General features: G+C 49.0%; 1 protein-coding gene across 2 annotated transcripts in view; it reads left to right on the plus strand.

Annotated features, from left to right (window-relative positions):
* The first annotated feature begins 5,047 nt into the window (after positions 1-5,047).
* Positions 5,048-19,012, plus strand: part of Kcnj15 (potassium inwardly rectifying channel subfamily J member 15) — a 37,002-nt gene continuing 23,037 nt past the window's right edge. Inside the window, exons 1-2 of one of the 2 annotated variants that reach the window (XM_051150295.1) lie at positions 5,048-5,163; positions 5,445-5,616. The gene's annotated coding sequence lies outside the window, so the exon portion shown is untranslated. Of the gene's footprint in view, positions 5,164-5,444; positions 5,697-19,012 lie in introns of those variants that run through there. The other variant, XM_051150296.1, reaches the window with a different exon arrangement.

Raw genomic sequence — 19,012 nt, forward strand, 5'->3', positions numbered from 1 at the left:
ATGGAGTCGCTAAGTATCTCCAGTCACTCTCTTTCCCTCTGTGTGAGTGTCAACTGCTGAGGAGATCAACAGCGTCTGACTTCAGTTTGTGAAGCTTGATCTTGGCTCGTTCATGGTTCTAACTGCCCTGATTTTCCATGCCGGCTTGCTGAGGAACAGGACAGAGAGAATGCTGCCTGCAGGCTGTCTCCAAGCGCGCTTCCTTCAGATAGACACTTGGGCGTGAGTCCAGCGAGGTGGCCATGGACTTGGCAGCACAGCAGAGAGCCAGGCGCAGCTTTCCCTTCAGCTCAGCTTTCCGTTCGCTACGTGGACAATGGTTTCTAGACAGTGTTGCACTAGTTCCCACCGCGGCTTAGCTAGGGATGATGAAAACAATAGGCGGGCTCTGCAGCCAGAGCCCTAGAGGTCAGGGCCCCCTCCCCACTCCCGTTTCTTCTTCAGCATGCATTCTTGGAGACCTTAATGACAGCTTGGCTGAGCCCTGTCACTTGACATCATTTAGCCAATTTTCATTGCTCAGTTTTTCCACAATAACTGGAATATTTGGCAAGAAGTGACAGTTGTGCAATGGGAAATTTTCCAACATCAAACCCGAAAAAGCACAGGTGTTTACCCTCCCCTGCTTGTAATACATGCCAAGGGTGTGCTTGGGGGCCTTCGAAGCTTTTCTGCCTGTGTGCAATAAGGGAATAGGTTGCTTATGGAAAATCAGGGTCACTACAAGGAATCTCTCAGGGTGTTTCAGTGAGGGCAACAGCATAGTTGTACCACTGAAGGCTACAGTTAGACGAAATAATGCCTGCCCAAAATTGCAGTGTGATCCCATAATCTCTGCCAGAAGCCAGGCACCAACTTTGGGGAAGCAGTAAAGAGGTCTTGTCTACGTTCAGGAGTAGAAGTATCAGAAAACGGTACATATGAGTAAGTGAGACTTAAAGTGAGGATGATGCCTGGGCAGTGCCTGGAGGTGATGGAGGACAGTAGCCACTCAACAGAGAGGACTACCAACACCCCCTATACACACACCGCTGATTGCTATCAATTACCCAAAAAGAGAGAGAGGTGCCCCAATACAATGTGCAGTTTATCATCAAGTAAGGACCCATCGCAAAGTTGCGAGCATGGGGAAAGAAGCAGAAATATCTCTGACTGTCTCCCGCAGTTGGTCTATTTAATATTAAATAAGTGGCTTCAAAAACAAGAGAATGACTGCGTGTGGTTGTGCATAGCTTGAATCCCAGATGGATCTGTGAGTTCAAGGCTGGCCAAGGCTACATAGTAAGACCTTGAGGGAGGGAGGGAGGGGGCAGGAAGGGAGGGAGGGAGAGAGGGGGAGGCCAAGGATCCACACTGGAGCAGGCTGACCCACAGTGGCAGTTTGCCTAGGATGATGGGATTTCTTAGCATTTTTAGTGTTAAGCCAGGCTTGTCATCATCTTCCAGAGACCAACCTCCTGGAGGCCACATTTTCATTGAGTCACTTGTGTGCTGTTGATGATTCCTGCACCATCTGCATGAAGGAGCTGGAAGGAGCCATATTGTGGCTTTGCCACTTTCCAGGGGGGAATCCTCCCTGCTGGGTGTGGCGCAGGGGGGGGGTGGTGCCTTAGGAAGCCTCCAAGAGGCCAGTGGCTGCCATCGGTCCAGACAGAGCATTTGGTAAACAAAGCCACATTTCTTGTGATTCCTGCTCCTTGTCTAACATGATGCACGGAAGCTTGTACCTTGTTCCTCTCATTGCTGTCCCAGGGGCTTCGTCCTGTGGCTCTGGCCAGGAGGAGAACTGAAAACACTGCAGTTTCTATGTTGAGGGAACTAGACGGATCTCTTGAAAATGCCCAGGCCCAAAATGTGAGTGTCTTTTCAGAATTTCAGATACAAATGCAGATTGTAGATTATACTCCATGCAAATTAGACACACCCATGGCTTTCATTGAACTGGAGAAACAAAAGGAAGGACGGAGGGACAGAAGGAGGAGAGGGAGGGAGGGAGGGAGGGAGGGAGGGAAGGAGGGAGGGAGGGAGAGACAGACAGAGGAGAGGAAGAGAGGGAAGGAGGGAGGGAGGGAGGGAAGGAGGGAGGGAGGGACAGACAGAGGAGAGGGAGAGAGGGAAGGAGGGAGGGAGGGACAGACAGAGGAGAGGGAGAGAGGGAAGGAGGGAGGGAGGGAGGGAGGGACAGACAGAGGAGAGGGAGGGAGGGAGGGAGGGAGGGAGGGAGAGACATACAGAGGAGAGGAAGAGAGGGAAGGAGGGAGGGAGGGACAGAAGGAGGAGAGGGAGAGAGGCAGGGAGGGAGGGAGAGACAGACAGAGGAGAGGGAGAGAGGGAGGGAGGGAGTGGTTTAGGCTACCAGATCAATTACTTTAAACAATTTGGATGAGAACCATTAATTGTGCCAATCTCAGACCCCACCACTTAAAAAAAAAATCTGCTCCGTAACCCCAGGATAGGAAGCAGATTTTATTCACGGATAAAAGAGAGACTGGGTGACACACAGGAATGTTTTGCCAGGATTGAAAGGTTTTCCTACTCCCTTCAGCTTCAGAAATTTCCAGAAATACCTAGACAGGTCATCCAGCCATTAAATCATGCAAAACAAAGTCTGTCTCCAGTGACCAAAGGCTCATGGATTACTCCTCTAAAATGTCCTTGCTTCCCCTGCGAGCACTACAGTTGTATACTTTTAAATGTCTCCACATTTGGTGCATTGTGTCAGATTTACAATCACAAAATCTAACTATTGATATATGATCAATTATAAGGAATGAAAAGGCAGACATTGCCGCCATGAAGAACACTATCTCAGAATTTAAGGTTTTAAATGCATTCATACTACTTTTGACTGCTTTTCCTTTTTTCATTGTCACTATTATTACGTTATAAATTATCATTTTCTTCATATATAAGTGAATTTTGGCTCTACTAGACACGAACCTGCAAGAAACCAAACCTGTAAGTGTTTGTAGCTGCAAGGGGTGTCCTGGAACTTATGCAAGCATGCAAACATCCCCTGTGGACCAGCAAGAAAAACGCAGAGCAATGAAACACATGGGTAGGTAATGTGGAAAGAGGTGTCTTGAATGGCCGTCTGCCGCCCTGTAGGTCTGGCTTTGGGCAGATCCACTCTCTGGTTTTTCTTCCCTTCCCCACGGGCAACAGCTAATCATGCTGGTATACATTATAGTCCAAGTGTAGTGGATGTAAACATGTTTTTGTTTTCATCTCAAGTGTGGGATGTGAAATAGACTTGTGTAAGGGTGTGTGGTGTTTTTCCGCTGAAAACAGACTCATGAGAGAACAGGTAATGTTTGTCCACTGGAAGAGGAACCGCCTCTTGAGGGGCGTGGTCTTTGCCAGCTGATAAACATCCTAGCACGACTCTGTATCTATGCCCAAAACAAGAGGCAGGGCTTTTGGTCTTGACTGTTCATCCCTCCACTTCAAGATGCTCCTAGAGAGAACCACTCCAGTGAACACTCTGAGGCTCTGGGCTCTGGCGGCTGCAGTTGCAGTCACCTTCTCTGAATTGCTGGTTTGCTGTTTAACTGGTTTATTGGAATCCTGCTGACTGCGCCAGTGTAATTGTTCCAAGGAACTGAGTCTAAAAAGGTCTATTTCTTCTCTTCCTATTAACCTCTTTTCTCTCCCATCTAGGATAGGTGGGTTGGCAGGTGTGTATGTATGTGTGTAAGCACTAAAGAAGCCCAAATAAAGTAGGTTTGAAAAAGTACAAAGCCTGCATCTAAGCATCAAACAGATAAAAAAAAACTTTGCAAGACTTTTATACTTCTGGAAAAAGAATATTCACATAACTAAAGCCCGTGCTGGAAATAAGCATCAAGTACAGAGAATAAGAATTGAAGCCGTTAACTTATGAATTATCATGGCTTCCAGTCAAGGCCTTTCATCAATTCACTGAGCAAATACATATATATTACATATCACGATACATACAATAATACAAGTAATATGTAGATGGCTTATGTAGGAGCTATGACACTTGTAAGGGGACTTATACTGTGTCCCGTGTCCCTGGAGACTCTTCTCTAACGTCCAAGGCAAGTGAGGAACTCCAAAGTGGAGCACAGGCAGTCAGTAAATGCCGGAGTCAAGACAATTTCCAACAGTGGTAAGTGACGTATAGCAAGGAACATGGAGGCCCGGAGTGGGGCAGGGATGTGTAGACTAAGCACCCCCCCGGGGAGGCATACCATGTGGGCCAAAGCCTGGTCAGTGATAATGAGTGAAAACAGGTGCAGCTGCCTGGCCCAGCAAGCAGGGAGCAGGGGGACAGGTTTGTCATCCGTGTTCTTGTGACAATGAGCCTGTGTTCCCCATCACTGCCCTTGGACCAGCAAAAGGCATTTCGGCTCGGGGAGCGCCATGGGATGCCTGTCCCTCTCCAAGGATGCCTCAGGGGACAGAGGCTCTGGGCTTCCTTCCTTGGACTTAGGGTGTGTAGGAAGGGCACAGGCACATAGATAGATCCTAGAGGTTCAGTCACTCTGTTTGTATACTCCAGAACTCTCCCTTTAGGGGCTGCTCCCAATGTGACTGACTAACTTTTAATGATGATGATGACGATGACCAGGACAGACTCTGAGCAACAATGCTAAAACCCCTAATTCTAACCCAGAACTACATCCCGATTCCAATTGTCCCATCAAAAACAAAAACAAACAAACAAAAAAAACAAAACAAACTTTATTTACCCTTACCTTTCCAACTAGTTGAAGGAAAACAAAACCCATGGGAAAAAAAATCACTGTGGCCATAGAGGGCAGGGCTGAAAACTGCATTTGTCTCTCACAGCGACGACGGTTTCCTTGAACGCACTCTGACACAGCTGTGGTCCCACTGAGCTTGCTGGTCCCTGCTTCCCTGGGAGCTTCAGACTCTGATTTGCACTCATCTGGGGTGGGAGGGGGGAGAGGGAGGGCAGGAGGCAGGAGGTTCAGGCAGGCTCCTTAACACAGGCAATTCGTGGGTGCATAGTTTACTTAGGCAAGAGAGACCTTAAAAAAAGGCCTTTGATAAGAGAGGGCAAGGCTTCTCCAGAAACAGGCTAGTGCTCTTTAGTAAGACCGTCAGGCCCTTTTATCCACGGTGCCTGGAGAGCTGGGAGTCCTCATCGCTGTTCCCAGCCACCCTGTGCTGGTCTGTAGATTTCCTTAAAACCTTAGACATGCTGACACCATGGGCTCCTGCCTCAGATTCCTCTCTTGGTCTCTGTCTGTCTGTCTGTCTGTCTCTGTGTCTGTGTCTGCCTGTCTCTCCTCTCTCTCTCTCCCTCTCCCTCTCTCTCTCTGTCTCTCTCTCTCTCTCTCCTCTCCTCTCCTCTCCCCCTTCTTCCTCCTTCCCTCCCTCCCTCCTCCTATGTCCCTCCTTTCTCACTCAGTATATTCCAATCTCTTTCTTTCTCTCTTCATTTCCCTCAGGTAATTCCTACAGAAACTTGTACCGACTTGTTTTTGACTGACAGCGAGAGCATTTCTTCAACTTGAAGAGCCCTCAGCACCTACCTTTCAGAGGCGTCCTGCGTGGACTGATCACTTCCTTGCCTGATCATAGTTTCCATCCGCCCAGGAGCCCACACTGGGCACTCTACAGGTGAGAGGCAGGGGCTTATGTCGGCGTGGGGGCATGCAGCATGCTGGAAATGTTTCTGAAAAAAGACCTGGCTTCCAAAGGTAATGAAAACATCGTGATTCTTTTTAAAAACTTCCTTAAATCGTTCAAGCCAGTCAACCTTATCTGGGGGAATTTACGAGTGCTGTTTAAGTGTGGAGAAGGTTTTTTTCCCCTTAATGACGGGGCAAAGGGAGGAAAGGCAGTTTTATCCTTGCCTGCAGAAAATAACCCAGATGCAGCGCAGCATGCTGAGGAGCAAAGGGTCTAGCGTCTAAGAGTCACTTTGTTCTCGCCAGGGCTTTGCTATGTCGTGTGGTGGAGGCAGTGAGCGTGTTACTGATTTTCAGTGATTATATACTTCTTTCTTAAGTTCTCTGCCTGTCATTTTCATTTGCTGGTGGAGAAGTCAGTTTAGGTAGAAGGAAGGCGGATCTGTGCATTTCTGCGGTAGGGCAAAGGAGCAGATAGACAGCAGTCTGACTTGAGAAACCGCTGTGTTCATGGGGCAACCCATAGAGAATGCTTCTTTCTCTAATGTACACATAATTTCATGTGGATTTAGACTGTTTTCCGCTAATGAGCGCATTACCAGGCAAAACCTCCACCTTGGCCCCTGCAAAGCCTGCTTTTGTCTGTTTCCTACACTTCCGCATTCAGTCGGCTGAAGGAAATAAGAATTTGTTTCGTAGACTTTTCGTGACCTCACAGATGCTTTCAGCCACAGGCTAGAAAACTCACAGCAAATGTAGAAATGAACTTTGGAAAACTGAAGCCCACACCGTGCCCTGCACGATCCAGTGTTCTCTTCTTTGTATCTGAGTGTGCTCACCTACCAAACCCCAGCTCACTGGCAAGGTCAGAAGTGAGCTTAAAAATTCCTTTTTGGCAGTCTCAAATCACAGGCTCACACTCACAGGGCAGTCTCTGTGACTTTGGACCCTTCTCTGATCTGCCCCCTTTCATGAAGGTTTAAACAAACAGGTCTCCGTCAGTAATAGCCGTGGGTGACACATTCTCTCCAATTTACAACTGTGCTTAAAAAAAAAAAAAAAAAAAAAAAAAAAAAATCAAAGTGTCACATAAAACTGGAATGTGCCTTTAAGTGCCATCCACGTGTGAACACTGCCTATCAGGGCAAATTCAGGTGAAGGATTAATTACACTCACCTCACACATGGGTCCCGGGGCAACGCTCTTTCCAAGGGGTTTGACTTACTAACAGCTCCTTCCTGAAGTAGAATACATGACCCAGAGCTCACGTGTGGGGCTTCCACACGCAACTGGAGACTCCCAGCCCTGCACAGGAGAGTCAGTCAGGGAGCCTTTTCAGCCAGGATGTGCACATGAGTAATGTGGAAGTCTTAGGGAAACAGGCTTAGCTAGCGTGTGCGACTCTGCCGGCTTCAGGAGAATGCATTTTTAACAAGCCCTCTCTCTCTCTCAGCACTCCTCCCTCCCACCAACGTGCCCTGCCATGTTACAGAAAGCACCACTTCCCTAATTTCCTCACCTCACGCTGTAACCAGTGCAGACAGCTCACGGGGGTGGGAGGGGGGGCGCAAAAGAATGAGACTACAGGCGTCTCATGCCAGCGGGCCCAGAACTAACAAAAACAGATTTTTTTGGCTCCTTCTCTCGGGGCTCCCCCCCTCCCCTTCACGGAAGAAAGCTGGAAAGGCTTCTGTGTTTGTTGGAGAGAGTGTGCATATATGTGCATATGCTGTGTGTGCATGTATACATGTGTGTGTGGGGTGCACACGTGCACTCTTGTATGTGCACATGTGAATATGTGTGTGCATGTATGTTTGCATGTATGTGTGTGTGTGTTCGTGTGTATGATTTGTTATGTTTCCCTGAACGGCAGCATGTGCTGAGGATAAGAGAGCCCACCCATGTAGCCTTAGGCAGTAAACACAGAGGTGGCCTTTCTCTGACTTACACAATGACTGTCAGACACAGCCTTCCCTACGCAGTCAGCCCGCCTGCTTGAGCCTTGCGGAGGCCCACTGCTGCCAACGAACGTGTCCCTTCAGAGTACCAGGTTAAGGCTAGAGTGAATCTGTACATAACCCCAGGGTCATCACGGCAGCAGTGTGGACAGAAAGCAGGTGCTGCGGAGGGCGAGTGCTAGCCCCACGAACACCTTAGGAGGCTGTGGACATTTCTGAGGGCTTTGCAACAGTGTTTACACTTTCCTCTGTGCAGCAAATGCGGCAAATGCAGGGTCTCTCATGTCTGTTCTTGCAAATGAAAATGGTTATTTTTCTATACTGCAAAAACAGGAGGTTCCTGTAGGAATTAATATTGATTTCTACACTGGCAAAGAAGAGTTACTCACTGGTGGTCAAAGGCAAGAAGCAAAGCAGAAGAGGTTGCTGGCTGCTTGCCCTCCTGGGTTCCCTGCCCTTCAGCTTTGTCTCCTCAGAGCCACCTCCATTTTCCTGGAAGGAGGCGGTGGCAGACATAGCACAGGAGCAAAGCGAGCCACAGACAGGCCTGGCCTTGTGCCTCTCAAGGACGGACGCAGTGCCCTGCAAAGAGGCAGGTGTGACCCAAAACTCCTAGCTCCTCGCTGCTGTTCAGGTGGCTTCCTCATGCCAATCCACTGACAGGTAAAGGAGCTTTGTGACCACAAATTCAAAGCCAAGCTGCAGAAAACCCAAGCCCTGAGTCCTCGGTAAATTAAAGAAGGGACTGGGCTTTCTCCTCACCTTCGAAGGGCACACTGGGAGCAGCGGGTGTAAGCAAGGGACTCTCAGAAAGAGAGGCTATTGACTAAATGTTGCTTTGTTGAGACAAAAAACACATGGGGAGGCAGGCATTCCTTACAAGAGGCCAGACAGAGCCACAGCTCATGGTAAAGCTGTGGTTAACCAGCTTGTAGTAAAGGAGAGAGGGAGACCTGAAGGTGGGGAAAGCACGGGCAACAGAGTGTTCTCTATGTGGAGTCTCCTGGGTTAACACAGCTTTAATAGAGGGTAGCATGCATTTCCAGACTTTGAATCACACACATTTGGGTTCCTTCCTTAACAAGGGGTTCTGAGAAGCGGAGCTGCCTGCATTCCCCCTGATGGGGGGAGGCGGGGTGGAAGGCTTCAGCGAGGCAAGGGTTAACCAGAACACAATCACACAGCTTCTCTCAGTCACACATAAGAATGAATCAAGGTTGCTTGGCCATGCTCACATCAGAGGCCCACCAGAAGAAAATAGAGGTTCTGATGTGGGGCATAAAAACACACAGGTGCCAAGAGCTGGCTTGAGCCCATTGCTTACAAAGTCGTTAAATGGATAAGTGGGAATGCCTGTGCCTGTCCCCTCGCAGCTGAGGCCCTACGGAGAAAAGCCTGGGAAGAGCTAGCGATGGGAGGAAAACCTGGACCTTGTTTAGTGTTTCCCCTATGACCTTACAGTTCGAACTGAACACACCCCAGGCTGCTGCCATCCGCACCAGCAGAGACGTGTCTGATATTGGGACGCTCAAAATCTCAGTGACAGCCGGATGCTCCTGCTCCGCTCAAGGGTCGGGGTCAGAGCAAATGGCGCTCCAAGCCTGCTGTGCCCCTGGAGTGCTCAGCCGTTCTGCTGCACTGAAATTCAAGGTAGGTGAATTTGACCCAGAGAAGGAAGAGGCCAGGGAAGGATTGTTAGCGGACTTGGAAGGTCTGGGTTGAGTTCGTCCCGTTTCAGTCGGAGCTGTCTTGGTGACAAGGCTGGGGGTTATTGAATGCTTGTGCAGTATTTTCCACTGCCCAAAGCAGAGGCTGGTCAAGATTTTACAGAACTCAAAGGTTATACAATACAGGGCTCCCCTTAAAGAACATGAATTTAAATTTTAAAGTTCGAAGGAGGTTTTGAAGAGGGATTGTGCATGTGAGAGGAACCGTGTAGCTGGAGCCTCATCAATTTCCTAAGATCCTGTGTCATGAAAGTTTCAGTGTGTTGCTGAAGGTGGGGACCAGTGACTGTACGCAAATGGTAGATGATGAGCAGCCATGGAAAACAAGACAGGGATCTGCTCACCAGTGGGATATGAGAATTCAATCTAGTGATGTCTGGAATGTCTCTTACGTCACTCGCATGTGACCTAGGGGAGACCTCCACACGATGGCTGGCCCTTTAGGTCACATGTAGGCCTCGGGGTAAGATGCAATCAGTGTGTTCCTCTTACAATGGGTCACATGTACACACTCTCTACCCGGAAAGCCACAAACTTAAGGTACAGAGAACAGTTTGCCAGGCAAGAGCCCAGAACCCGGAATGGCGTCAGATACGCCAACAAGTCATGTCTTCCCCAGTGAACTCCAAGTACTTGGCCTCAGTGAAATGCCTGTGTGTGTGGCTAGGACTGCCCCACCACCACCGGTTTCTGTGAGTAAGAGCTATGCTGACTTTATATATCAGTTAGCTGTCATCTTGTAGGATGAAGGCTTGCTAAGCTCACGCCTACCAAATATCGCTCTCCCTTGCAGGTATTTTGTGCCCTCGGGTGTTTGTGTGCTGGTATCTGCTCTGTTCTCATCCCCTGCACTGAGGGATGTACAGTCAAGGGCCACACCTTGCTGTCTTGATTCCTAGACTTACCTTATCACATCTGGTGAGCCCACCTGTCAATCATCCCACAGACCTGCCAGGAGATAGGAAAACATAAGCGTCTGGAAGCACCTGGTTGTACAGGGTGGCAGACATGCTGAAATACTATAGAATAAGAGTCCTGCCGGGTTCTTTATCTTTTGAGAAGTGATGAAAAGAATTTATAAATGGCTAGCAGGCTATACCATACACATGCGTATATAGGCAGGTGACAAACTGAGGGAGCTTTTAGCTAGAACATTAATAATAAAACTAAAAGTGTGTAAATGTAGCCAGTTCCGATGCCATGTCTTAACACAGCTACACTTTGTTTTCAATAACTTGTTTAATACACTTCAAATCTGAATTTTTAGAAGATTTTATATTTATAATTATGTGCATTATGTCTGTGCCCCGGTGCTCGTGCACATGGCCCTCAGAGGCCAGAAGATGGCATCAGACTCTGTGGAGCTAGAGCTTCAGGTGGCTGTGAGATGCCTGACGTGGGGCTGGGAGCGCAGCTCTGGTTCTCCGCAATGCTGTAACCGCCGAGCTTCCTCTCCGGTTTCTATCTCTACGAGGCCGGTGCTAGAGGCTAGTTTTAGTTGTGGGGCATCACTCGGTTGGTGATAAAGTGCTTGCCTTGCAAACCCAGGTCCCTGAGATGCATCTGTAGCAACACACGAGCTGTGTGCGGCAGCACAAGCCCATAGCCCTCACACTCAGGAGGCAGAGACAGGAAAATCAGAAGTTCAGGGTCACCTTCAGCAACATAGTGAGGTCAAGGCCAGCCTAGGAAACACAGGACCCTGTCTCATAACTAAAATCAATAAAGAACGCATAAAGGCAATGGTAAGGAGCCACGCCCTCTGAGCTGCTGCTTAACTGCTGCCACCAAGGTCCTGACATGCTACCAACGCTCCCACTGCACATACGTGGTAGGAAATGATTCTAGCCACAACAGTGCTATGATCCTCTGACCAACAGATACTCAGAAATCCAGCTTGCTGCCCTGTGCGAGACTGAACACCACGGGGAGCCCTCTTAGCTGGGTTCCCGGTCACCTACTTTCACATCAGGAGCTTTCCAATCTGTTCCCCTGTGTGCAGAATCCAAGAAGGGTCCCATGCAGCCCCGCCTCTGCAGGAAACGAGAGCACCCTTGCCCTCTGCTTCAAGAGGTCGCTCCAAGCCTGCAGGTCCTGGGCGCTGATATATCAGACCTCCGAGCTCTGCAGGCAGCTCAGCAGCCTTCAGCTGCGACCCAGGCTACACATCTGCTTGAGGCAGGGGACTCTTCCTGTGAGTCTTCTGGCTCATGTTCACGTGGCTTCCCTGGAGACGGTGAACAGGGATGCCTGTGGGGTGACAAGGGCCTTGTGTTTCCCCTGAGAGCATTGCAGTAAGCTGTGTCTTTGGGGCCTGAGCTACCCATGCAGGTGACTGCAAGTGTGCCTCAGGGTACAAAGTGGACCTGTTTGTTCAGTCTGCCCTAGAAAAAGCGTTTTACATTTGTCGCAAAGCCAAATGTCATTTGCTTCTCTTCATCTACTTTGTCTCAAAAGTTTCAAAGAGGTCATTGGCTAAATCATTTCTTGCATAGATATTTTCTATAAGTCAGAATCAAATACACCAATACCCACAGCGGTGGAATCTCATTAGTAACTTCCAAATTAAACATAGCTTTGAACATGAATCTGGGAATCAACTGGGTATTTGCTAGATGCAGTTTGTAGTTTGGGGGTTTGTTTAGGAGGTCCTCCCTCCCTCCCCACTCCCCCTCCCTCCCTTCCCCCTCTCCCTCCCTCCCTTCTTCTTTCCTTCCTTCTTTTGTGTATGAATACTTATTTGCATATGTGCAAGCATGAGCGCGTGCGAGTGTGTGTGTGTGTGTGTGTGTGTGTGTGTGTGTATACCATGTGACATGGGCACAGGTCAAAGGGCATCCAGGAGGTGATGGTCTATTCTTCCCATCATGTGGGGTTTGGGAATTAATCTCAGGCCCTCAAGCTCAGTGGTGAGCACTTTTATGTGAGGCGTCTTGTAGGCCCCATGAAGAACTCCTTATGCATTGTTATTCATCTTGTGGTCCTTTTGAAAGGCAGTGCTCACTCTTTGCTGTGCATGTTTCTAACTTTAGCTGTTTTTTTGCACCCCTCTGCATATCATTGCATTGTCCACAGTGAGGTCTGTAAACTTTCTAGCCTCCTCGTAAGAACGCCATCCCTGGCAGATCTAGCCTCAGCATGAGGATGTCTTCTCTGGCTTACAAAGCCAAGGCTAGAGACTTTCCAGAATTTTCTCCCATTCCTGGATATAGGTTTTTCACTGACATCACAATAACCTAGTTACGCCTCTTCACAGGCCCAAAGCCTCTTGGCAATTAAGGTTTTGCCTGATTCTCTTCTGTGTTCCCGGTGTCAACTGGGGACTCCATTGGGCCACGCTTACTGAGTCTATGCACCCACATGAAGGGAGACTTTCTTGTGCCTTTTTCTCGCCACTGGCCTCCCACTGCTAGTCCAGCACAGACGTCTCATATGAGTGTTTTGAAATACACATCTGAAAACTACTAAGTGAAACTTTATCTTCCTGGGTGAACACCGCGGCGTGATGGACTAGCTGCTGGGACCGGTTGATTGGGGACTTGGGAGGGAGGTGATTTTCCTAAGTAAGAGGGAGCCAACCTCCTGAGCCTACAATACCGTGGTGCTCCAAACCCAGGAGAGGGAGCACACAGCGCGTAGAGCATTTGAAAAAAGAAGATGGAGGAGCCTGAGCTAAAACAGAGAGGGACCCCTGAGTCAGCAAGCTGGAGCGGGGAACGTGGGCTGCAGCTCTGACGAGAGAGGAACTGAGTGCACCTGGGGTGGGAAGGGCTGATCCAGGGCACAGCAAGGCACACCCAGGAGCCTGAGCTAAAGCCATGCCGGCCTCCCACAAGGGCTGTTTCGTAAGGGCTGTGTTGGGTGCATGGCATTAAAGCTATGGACTCTCAGAGGTTTTCGGTATTTAGTCAAGACACATTTTCTAGATTTTCCCATTTAGAGCATGACATCCTCTTTCTGACTCTGAAGAACTGATTTACTGTGCCTGCAGTCAAATGCCTCTCCTCCCAGCGGGTGGGGGGCCCTTTAAGGCTGCTTGAGAAGTATGCACACTTAAACACAAACTCTTGCACTATGGGTAGTAACTTGTCTGCTCCATTATCCTGGAAAGGCAGCCGGCCGTTTACTTTTCAGTATCTGTAACTCCTATGGTTGGTAGAAACGTTTGTTAAGTGAGATTTGTAATCAACTACCCTTTGTGTCTTGTATTCTTAGGCTCTGACCTTCAGTGTTCTCCCCTAAGCAGTTCTTGCTGGCAGTTTTCTCTATCAGATGCTAAGCAGTTTTCTGTCTAGCCAGATAAGATTAAGGCCTTTTTATTAAAAATTAAAAAGTACATTTATTTGGCGTGTGTGTCTGCATATTTATGTGTGCCACTGTGTTCATGTTGAGGTCAAAGGACAGCTTGTAGAAGTCAGGGCTCTCCTTCTATGGTGTGAATTCTGCAGATCAAACTCAGATTGTGAGGCTTGGTGCTGGGTGTGATACCCAGCAAGCTATCTATCTGGCCCCCAAACTTAGATCTTGGACTCAAAGGAATTCTGGATGTTGCTGAGCATAGATGTGGATAGGGAGGGAGATGGAAGAAGTATAGATGCCCAAGACCTGGGAACAGCTGTGGTACGTGGCAGAGCATGGTAACAATTGGATGAGGGATCTTCAGAGAGGGCTGGGGGAAGGTACTAGGACACTTAAGACAAGCCTTGAAGAACAGAATGGAGTCCAAAAGTGAGGGCAGGGAGGCATCGTCAGAGTCCAGAAGAATAAGATAAAGCTGGCTAGGCAATGCAGCTGCCATGTGCCTAAGGTTAGGGTTTGTTGGGGGAAGGGACAGGAGAGAGGAGATGCCAGTCAGCAGCTCTGATAGACTTATGACCACAGAAGACTGGATGCAGGCTGAGCACTTCTGACCCTCACAGAGGGAACCTCATCATCAACCCTGTGGGGGTTAGGCAGGCAGCAACAGAGGTCAAGTCACTTGCATGCTAGTTGCAGGCGGCAGGAGCAGGGATTTGACTTGTGAAAGGCATCACGTGGGGGAACAGGGTGAGCACCGGTGTTTGCCAGGGACGTGCTTTAGTTTTCCAAGAAACTGAACAGACTGCAAGCCCATTCTTGAGCATGTTTCCGATAAATTAAAAAAAAAGAAAGAATAGAAAAGAGTCCAAATTTGCTAATTACTGCTGTGATTAAAGCAAGACCTTTCATGTTAATTCTTTCATAAGATCAGTGACCTTTGAACACAGGCAATTAGGACAAGAAAGCCCTGCCAGCCCTCCAAGGGCCATGAGCCTTCTTACAGCTCCCGGTTCCTGTCGCTGGGTCTGCCCTCTGGATTTTCAGAACTGTGATATGACAATGCAAAATTTCAGCAGACTATATGTGATAGTAAATTTGCAAACTACATAGAGAGCTTAAAAGAGTAATCATAGATTTTTTTAAAAAAGAAAAAGTCAAATGGGAGCTGTATGTGATGGTAGGTAACCTCTTCCAGCCCTTGGCGCACAGGCAGGAGGCTCATCAGCCCCAGCTGTGCCCAGGCTACGTATTGACATGCATTTGAAGAAAGGGTGGCAGGAAGGGAAGAATGGAAGGATGGAGGGGCAGACATTAGCCAAACGAGTGGCACACAATTTGGAAATCTCCTGACGGGACAAAAAGTGACATGCAGGGTAAAAGCACGTTTAAAATTCTGCAGAGAGCGGAGGGGAGTAGGGATAGCAGTGGGTCACTCTGCCGAGACAGGCAACCTGGCCCCATGCAGAGGTTTTGGTCCTTGGGGCCCAGACTTTGTAGATGTGAATTCCGGGTGTGTAGACTCCAGGCACCCGACAGGTGTTCCAGGCAGGCAGAAGTGTGCTCAGCAGACGGACATCCCGGGGCGTCCTGGGGCCCGCCCTCACCACCACTGGCTTCCTTCAGCAGGCACACAGCATGCTTGTTCCCTGAGTCAGTTTCAGGGAGAAGGTGGGAGTTGGAAGATGGCCTGGGCTGGGGTCCTGCTCACAGGGCGGCGGCTTCTGGATGAACTGTTTAGTTTTTCTCACCTGAAAATCCCAGAGAAATGTCCACCACAGGGGTGATGAGAGCCACCTGTGATGGTGGTAGTGACAGTGTTGGTAACCACTTCTGCCTTGTATTCTATGAACTGATAGGAAACAAATGTTCTTACATGACCAAAGAATAATTCCTAGCTTCCTCCTCCAAGGGCCCAATTTCCTTACTACGCAGTTCTGCTTTAAAAAAAAAAATTATTTCATAAAGAAATTCTGAATTCTAGTATCTAAGTTATCACTCTTACAAAATCTTTAAGAAGTGTCCTTTAACCTATAAATGGGTATCACGGGGCCAGTGACATGACTTTTTGGTAAAGTGCTTGCCTTCAAATATGATGAGGCTATGAGTTTGATCTCCAGAACCCACATGTAAAAAGAATCAGGGCATGGTAGCATGCGTGTGATCCCAGAGCCTGGGAGGCAGAGAGAGGCAATTCCCAAGGCTCTCCATTAGTCAGTGTAGTCTGGAGTGGTCCAGGCCAGTGAGAGGCAGTAATAACCATGTGCCTGAGGAATGACACCCAATTTGTCACACACGCACACACACACATTCACATGTGTGCATGCACACACATGTATATGCATGCACACACATGCACACATGTACATGTATATGTGCATGCACACATGTATGCATGCACATGTGCACACACATGCATGCACATACACATGCATGTACACATGCATGCACACGCACATATGTGCATGCACACATACACACATGCACATGCATGCGTGTACATGCATGCACACTCATGTATATGCACTTGCGCATGTATGCATGCACATGCACGCGCGCACACACACACACACACACACACACACACACACACACACACACACACACACAGAGTATCATGCTGCCTAACCACTGACAAACAGGACTTGAGATGGGACAGAACCGATTCACTGGTTTATTTCTAGGAGCGTTGTTGCTTACCATGCAAAATGAGTTAGATATTATTCTTTTAATTATTTAGAAGCTTTTTTTTTTTTTTTTTGCCTGTGAAGAACTCACAGAAGCCTTTGAAAGGTAACTCTGCTGTGTTTTAGTTGGAGAATGGAATGACAAAGAAAAAGAGCCTGAACTTGGCACGCAAGCGGGCAGTGTTCTGGAATCTGGGTGGGTCTAGGAAAAAGCACAGACCTCAGTGGAAAACATGGATGGGTGTGCAGGAAACCCCCATAAACTATAAACTGGCCGCATTCTGCTTGAGCTGGGGTGGAGAGAAACCTCGAGGCTGCCGGGAACAAGAGAAGTGGGAGCGCCGACCACATACCTCTCCGCTCCCCTGGGAATCATAATGAGACGAGCCCCCAGCAGCTTAGACACACCCATTGGACTTGGTCATCCAAGATGCCCACTGTTGTAGCCCATGCTGCTGGAAGGATGGGGCAGTGCGGCCTGAATTCATCCTCCATCACCAGCCCTGCAATTCAGCCATCACTCAGGTCCCACTTCTCCCTGGGAGGTCCGTCCCAGCTGCTAAAGGCTTCTTCCTCAACCCCAGTGCCCTGCCCTTCCTTCCGGGAAAGCCAGCCTTTGCTTTTCCTATTAGCACCTATTGTCCACTTCTCCAGGCTGGCCCAGACTCTGATTTTCCAGCCGTGCAAAGCCTGACCAGTTCTGCGGTCCGCAAATCTCATCCTCTCTAGGCTGAGCATGATGGCACCGTGTCTATGATGTGTCCGCAGCTAGTGGTCACTGTGTCCGCATCTGAGCATTGTGTTTGAGGCAGATGCCTTCCTAGGAGACAGTGGGTCCCTGGAGGACTGATGACATGTTGTGCTTGGCTGCAGTGGGACCTGCTACCCTTTGCAGGTCCCAGCTCTGCACCAGTTGGGCACAGTTCACTATTTACAACAGGCATATTTGGCTCGCAGGTTATAGCTCACCATGAAGGGCAGCTGAGACGGAAACTTGGAAGCAGGAACTGAAGGCCACGGTCTGGGCCATTCTAAAGATGGAGGGAGGGTTCTCCTGGGCCAGGGACTTTGGACAAGTCTGGTCTCCCTTCAGCTCCCTCCTTTGGAGACAGCGAAGTGGTCCACTAGCACTGGAGTGAGCTGCTAGGTGGCCCCAGACAAGAGGTCTAAGCAGCCCTTTCAGACATTTCTACTGGGAAAGGTGAGTCTGTACGCTGTATTGTTTACGCCTCGATGTGCCTGGTCCCTAACTGCCATGCAGGGTACTGTGGTGCTGGACATGTAGAGCTCATGAAAGCTCGGTTAGCTCTTATTTCTAAAAAAGAGATTTTATGTTATGCACTTGGGTATCTTGTCGGAATGTATGTCGGTGCACTGTGTGTGTGTGTGTGTGTGTGTGTGTGTGTGTGTGTGTGTGTGTGCAGTGCCCGTGGGGGCCAGGAAAGGGTGTAGGATCCACTCAAAAGGGGGGCACCAACCATGTGGTGGCTGATAATTGGGATCAAACCGAGGCTCCCTGGAAACACAGCCAGTGCTCCTAATTGTTTCACCATCTCCTGAGCCCTTAGCTCCAGTATTTGAGAGGGACTAAGGAGAGTGCCTACCTGCTGCACCCTTACCCCATGGAAGGCTCTTAGCCCTCAGTATTGACACAGCACTCTGCCACCTTGGGGCGGGAACATTCCTAGTCATTTCCTAGACGGCCTGTTTCAATGTCCAATCCATCATCTACCAGCTACCATGGGCGGTTCTCCAGACCCCTGGAGATTTCTTCATGCAGAATTTAGGTTTTGTATTTTCACAGAGCAACTTATTTTAAAACCAGGCAGGTTCCTAAAGCTCAGAGCTTTGAGGATATCGCCCTGGTACTGCGATTTTGAATATGGACAGTTAAACACTCGAAACAAGCATTGACGATTTCAGTGAACTCTCAGGGCTTCACCTTCACTGTGCACCAGGCCGTAGGACAATCCTGAGGTCATGTCAGCCAAACCTCTCATTTTACAGATGAGGAAAATGGGACTAACTGATAGCCTGCGATGCTAAATTACGGCTTTTCTCAGACCAGATGGTCGGGCCAGTCGGCTCCTCTGTGTGTTCGGCTAGAGATTGCACAAACTGATGAGTGTGCTGTGACCTGAGGACCCACCTCCTGTGGCTTGCAAGTGTTTATGTTCCTAATGTTGGGTTTGCAATCTCCCGCTACAGTGGCCTTTGGGGCCCCAAGTCAGAGTGACTCATGTCTTCCATACTCAGCCAGCACTTCCAGGCGGCTCACTATCTATGAGCCCACGTCCGGGTTTCCTTGGCCCTTTCACACCGTATCACCTGTATTCACAGCTCTGAGCGTGAATTCTTTTCTTCCTTAAGTAGACTCGGCTGGCCTCAAACTAGCTATGTAGCCAAGGGTGACTTTGCATCTCTGAACGTCTTCCATCCACCGCTGGAGTTCTGGAATCAGAGACTCGCTCTCTGTGGTGCTGGAGATGAAAGCCAGGGCTTTGTCATGCTAGGCGAGGCCTCTTCTAACTGAGCTACCGCCCTGTCCCTAATCAGAGAGATTCTACAGTTTCACATGACCGCAGACTCCGTGAGAGCATGCACCTTGCCTGTCCGTTGTACCCCCGTATCTAAGTTGTGCATCTACTGTACACACAGTGGCTTTATTCTTTGTAACAGGCAACTCCTTCTTTCCAAAGCTTTACCTCTGTGAGCAT

This window comes from Acomys russatus, chromosome 8 (genome assembly GCF_903995435.1).
Source record: "Acomys russatus chromosome 8, mAcoRus1.1, whole genome shotgun sequence".
NCBI classification, from domain to species: Eukaryota; Metazoa; Chordata; class Mammalia; order Rodentia; family Muridae; genus Acomys; species Acomys russatus.